Raw genomic sequence first — 6,000 nt, 5'->3', positions numbered from 1 at the left:
AAGGGCAGTGCAGGGGCACACCCAAGCTGCTCCACAAAAAATCCACTCACACAGCCATCTGCAGACGAAAGTTAGGGATTACAGATGAAATTTAGGGATTACTCACAAGAAAGATCAGTTGGTAACGTGTAACAGCACCTCTGGTAGGATTTATGACAGAGAAAGCCCCGTGCTTTGGGCTAACCTTTCCTGATGTGGTATTTCTAGACAAAGCAATCTCTGATAAGATTTTGAGTTGTTCTTTCAGGTTTTTCCCTAAATACTTTACAGTCCTCATAGAATGGCTTGTGTTGGAAAAGATTTTAAAGGTCATCCTGTTCCAACCCCTTGCCATGGGCAGGGACACCTTTCATCAGGTCAGGTTGCTCAGTGCCCCATCCAACCTGGCCTTGAACACTGCCAGTCCTTTGTCACATGAGAGGTGCTTCATCCCTCTGAGCACTTCGGTGGCCTCCATCAGACACACTTCAGGAGGTATTCATTCTCTTCATCTTAAAGGGGACTAAAATATCTGAGTATTTTTAATGCAGATTAAAAAAAACAAAAAACAAAAAAAAAAAAAACAAAAAAAAAAAAAAAAAAAAAAAAAAAAAAACAAAAAAAAAAAAAAAAAAAAACAACTGAGCCTGTGGAACTGCCACAAAATGGACTCCTTACCCCACTGATTTCCAGTATGTTTTGTAGAAGTTGGATAAAACTAGAGGTTTTGAACCTGGTGAAAGCTATCCAAGCTCAGAGCAGTGTGTGGCAAACAGTTAAAGAGGATCCATCTGTTTCTACTGATTTCAGGATGACCAGTAGTAGCCCAGTGTTACACATGAAGCATCATCCCTCTCTGGGCAGATAGATCCTCCTCTTGGTATTTTGGTATTTTTCCTCTACAACAGACCCAGCCACAGCTTATCAGATGAAGACTGGCGAGGATGATGACTGCTGCCCTAAAGCTGATGCATCCCAGCTTTATTTCAGGAGTACAAGCTGGAGCTGGGATAGCACCCAGGCTTGTGACTGAGTGTGGCCAGGATGTGCAGGGAGCTTCTGGCAGTGGCAGTCAGTACTGGGGAGCACCCAGTGATCCCAGAGGTACCCAAGGAGAACACATGGAAAGAGATGAGCATTAAAAGAAAAAGGAAGGTAGCTATAAAAGATTGTATCTGATTTAATTATATGTACTTGGATGAAAATGTATAAAAAAATTGTAAATATCAATAGTTGAGAATCAAGCTCCAAATAAGAATTAATGTCCCCATTACTGTAGAGAGCTACATCTAATAAACTGAAGTTCCAGGTATGAATTTACTACGGATTTTTGCTGTACAAATGCATAAAAAGGATTCATTTGTTCTTATATGGAACTTACCTAGTTTTCAATCTAATAGATTTGAATTTTGCTTCTCTAGTCTCTATCAAAGATCAAGATACCATTTCTGTAGGTGCTAAAGAAGTTGCTAAGAAGAGCATTGTTATTGGGGCCTTACAATGCCAAGGTGGTGGTTGCAAAGGAACAACTCATTTTTTCCTCTCCCCCATCAAAACTCCAGCCAAGACAATGTTCTGTGGATAGGTAACTTACGAGGCATAAACAAATTGCCTGTGCCAATGTTGATGCCTTAGCTGCTGTGAAATGGAGGGGAAGAATAACTTATTTAAATCCAAATATGCTTTGGAGTTGGCTTCCAGTCCCTGCTGCATGGTGGAATATCAGTGGTTTCACATTGACTTTCCATATCACATTATCTGTATTTTGTAATTTGGTTCATTTTGTTAAATGAACCTGCCTCTTGCCTTTGGGAATCTTGCATGAGTTTTCAGTTTAGCACAAAGGCTAATGGGTCTTGAAGGACTTGGGTTTGGAGTATTTAGCTAAACTCTAGTAGAATTGAAATAAGCATTCCAGTGACAGAGTTAGTCTCTGAAACACAATGTGCCTGGCACTGAGAACCCCTGCAGTGACACTGCTTCTAATTCTTCACACTGCCCTTTTGACATATAACTTTCTCTGTATCAGTCTTTGAGGATGGAAAAACAAAGCCTTGTTGTGAAGGTGACTGCACAACCACAGAGAGCAGTGGTTTCAGCATGCTCCTGGCTGGCTCAGCGAAGAGACAAAACCTGCAAGTAATGTTTGCTGCTGTGGTTGGTGACATTATCAAATTTCCCAGTGCAAATACCTTTGAGAGGAGCAAGCCTTCAGTTTTTCTTCTTAGGATCATTTAATGAGTCATTATTTACTTTTGTCACATAGCAATACAGGACTTGATTTCTGGGAAAAAAACTGTAACTCTGCCAAGGTTGTTGCTGAACAGAAGCAGCATATTTACCATAACAAAGTTTAAGCTCCTCACATGGGAAGTTTCCAGATATAACTTTCATTGTGGCTTCATATTTTCCACTACGTTCCTGAGGGACAGCAGCTCCTTTCAGATAAGGTCTGCTCAGTAATGAGCTTGAAAGCTGTTTCTACTTGGAAAGGAGAAATCCACTCACACCACAGGAAAAGTACCACAAAAAGTCAGGATGTGAAGCTGGGAGCACTTCAGTTCGGGTTATGACAGCAGGAATTTTAGGATGTAGAGTGTGAGGGGAGCCTGTGCATTGGTGTCCTCCTGCCCCAGGCTGGGACAGGGTGTACTCCCAGAGTGTGGCCTTGGGCTTTAGTTTCACTACAACCCTTTAAGCCAAGTAGTTTCAAAGGTCTGCGTTGCTGTTGTCCTGATGAGGTTTGGAGAGCCCTGGCGAAAGAGACTCACTTTTCTTGCTTTAATCTTCACTGATCTGTTTCCCCCCACACGATGGAGTTTGTTTGGGGATTTTTTCTTCTTTTATTTTAATGTTAATTGACAAAGCACATGGGCTAAGCAGGTTTATAGGGTGTTTTCTAGTTTAACAAGAGTAGGGTGGATCACATTGTGCCAGTCAAACCCTGCAGTGATGGGGGTCAAATGTTCCTGTAGTCTTAGTCACACCATGAAGAAGGAGACCCTTCAAAATCCTCCTGAGCAAGAGTGATTTCTAATGCTCAGAAGGTGTCCTTGCAAGCCTGCAGTGCCAGAGCTGTAGGAGAAACAGACAAAGGAAGAAAGTGATCTGTTTTCTCCACCTGGCCTGTTTACTACAGTGGTTTAGGAAGAAGTAGGGAGCAACTTTTTGGGATAGTACGTGAGGTTTGCTGCTGTACCCTCCTGGGCCATGCACTCGTTAGGAACTGCACATGCACAGACCTGAGGTTCTGCACGGCTGCAGTGCCAGGTCCCATCTGCTATAAATACAGCAAAAGCTGCTGTGATTTATGCCAGTCAGGGATTTGGTCCAGGGGCCAGGCTAAAACACTGATACAAGGAAGGTTTTATTTCCAAATACTCTAATTTCAGCATTCATGTTAGGGTTGCCTCTTTATCTTCCCCCCTCCTTCCTCTGCTGCTGGTCTTGTACATTCTTGTTTGACCTTTACAGTTGTATCAAATAGGATCAAAGCAGAGGTTTTAGGATTTGGTTTGGTGGGTTTTCTTGATGTTTGTTTGTTCAGGATCTTTTATTCTTGGTTTTTTGGATTTTTTTTTTGTCCCTGACTTATTTTTTACCTTTTGAGTGTCTACTCCAGCAGAAATATAAGAAGTTTTGACTTGACCACTGAGGTGTGAACTGACAGTAGTCTGTTCTTAGGATGTCCTTCTCTTAATCAAAATAGTAATCAATACCTTGCAGCACAAGTCTATGAGAAACTTGCAGCACCTTTCTTTAAAATAGATCTCACTGAGCAGTCTGCAATCTCGGACGTGTGCCTCTCCAGTTCTTAGACTGCTCAGTTGCAAGCTGGAGGTCACCCATGGCATCAGCTCTTATCACATTTTACCATTAGGGCTGTGCAAAATCTTACATTAAAAATAAAGAATAAGAATAATTTTTCACAAAGGGAAACTGCTGAAATTTGCAAACAGAAAGGGGAGGAAGCAACTTTGACTCATGTTACGCTTAAAAGGAGGCTTCTCAGCCAAAGACTGCAGTTCCCAACTGTCATCATGAAATCTTGACAATTTGCCCAAACCCCATTATCATTCAGGAAGTTTGTGATTAATAGAATTAAGCTCTAATTAGGCAAACCATAGGAAAGTATGTGCGAATACCCACCTTTTATGGCATGGCATTTGTTGGCACTCTCAGCTTGATTGTAGCAGACAAGATTAAAGGATTAGTAAGTAAGCCAGATACTGAACCGCTTCTGCTGAAGTTGTACTTTGCCAGTATATTGATTACAGAGGATTTTTAAAGCCTTCAGAACAATGTTCTGTATCTTTATTTTTATGTTAGCTTGTAACTGTATATCTTTAATGAAGTGGAGAGCTTATTTCATAAGGTAAGTGTGAGGTGTCCTTTCTGCCAAATCAGTTTGGTCCATTCCTTTGACTATCTGTGTAGTTTTGGGATTTTTTCTTTTTTTTTTTCCCCACCAAGTTTTCTGTGAAAGAGGAGCAGATTTTTGACAATGTTGACACAAGCAGGGAAACCCATGCTGAGGTCTGGTCTTATACTGAGAGAAGAGCAAACTTCAGTCTCCTTCGGAGCATGCTGGCCATACCTGATACTGTCTGCCAGGCAGCCAATTTCTTTTCTGGAAGATGTTCCAGAACAAAGCCCTAAGGCCTGTTCTCCAAATCCCTGCTTAATCACAGAATAGGCTGAGTTGGAAGGGACCCATCAGGATTGAGTCCAACCCCTGGCCCTGCACAGGACACCCCAAGAATTGCACCATGTGCCTGAGGGAATCACATTATTTATTCTCCTTGTGTCAGAATAGATTGTAGTGGCTTCACTTAACAGAGGATTGCAGCATGTTTTAAAAATTAGCAAATGAATGTAACGAATTGAATATTAAACTCCTGACTTCCTTTTTTTGTGTAAGGTTACACTTGGTAGGATGCTTTTCTAGAGTTTGGGCTGGGTTTTTTCACAGCACCAAGCTGGTAGGAAGTGCTGATGATGGATTGAGGTAGCAGGAAGGTAGGTTAGAGCAGGACCCAGGCAAAATGGAAATCCAGGGAAACTGCTCCATCAAGTGTTGAGAGGTAAAACTGGCACTGCAGGACGCTAAAAATACAGGTCTGCCTTGGGCCAGAAGCAAGGTGATCTGCTCATGTCCAGTACAGATCAAACGTGCAAAAGCCCCACTCATCTTCATAGGGCCAGATTCCACTCTCAGCTGAACAACATATTATGGGATGGCCTTCATTTTTATCTGATGTTTACTCCCTTAAAAATACCCACTGCAGTGGCCAGTTAAAGGCTGATCTTATTTTTCCCCCCAACAGTTCTAATAAAAGCAAATGATTTGCATATATGCACATGAAATGCAGGCTTCAAAAGTAAAGCCTTACTTACCTTCCTTTGAAATGGAGCAATAATTTTTTAAAGATTTGTAGGGAGAGAAAACAAAGCATTTGTTTTATCTTGAATTTTAAGAGTGTATTTAATTATTCTGTTAAATGTTGACAGATATAAAGGCTGGTCTACATGTACAAATGTCACTGTAATAATTTTTAGACTTAGATATTCTTTCTTTCACAATGGAAATTTGAACCCTTCTGACCTGAACCTATATTTTACTTATTCATTTAGGATATCTGCATTGCACACTGCTTAGAGAAAGTTTACCATCTACATGGTAAGTTTACCATCTACAAGTAGACCTTGATTTTTATGCTATTTTTTTTTCCCAAAATGAGTCTGCTCTTACACAGCCGTTTGAATCAAGTGAGGGAAATTTTACTTAAAGTTTTCGACTTCCAGGGCTTTCTGTGGAGAAACTACGCTAAAATTTTATTGAAACTTCATGAGAGAATAACAAATTTACTAAAATCTTAGTTGGAAAATCCAACTAGGAAATGAACAGGATTAATGTACTATAACCTGATTTTCAAGCAAATGCAGTGGTATGAAGAATTTTTGCTTAAAGCTTTCACCTATTTCTGCCTCTTCCCAAGGGGCTGTCCCAGAATTTGTTTT

The sequence above is a fragment of the Zosterops lateralis genome (genome assembly GCF_965231275.1).
Source record: "Zosterops lateralis genome assembly, chromosome: 6".
Taxonomy (NCBI): domain Eukaryota; kingdom Metazoa; phylum Chordata; class Aves; order Passeriformes; family Zosteropidae; genus Zosterops; species Zosterops lateralis.
This window is presented reverse-complemented; position numbering follows the sequence as displayed.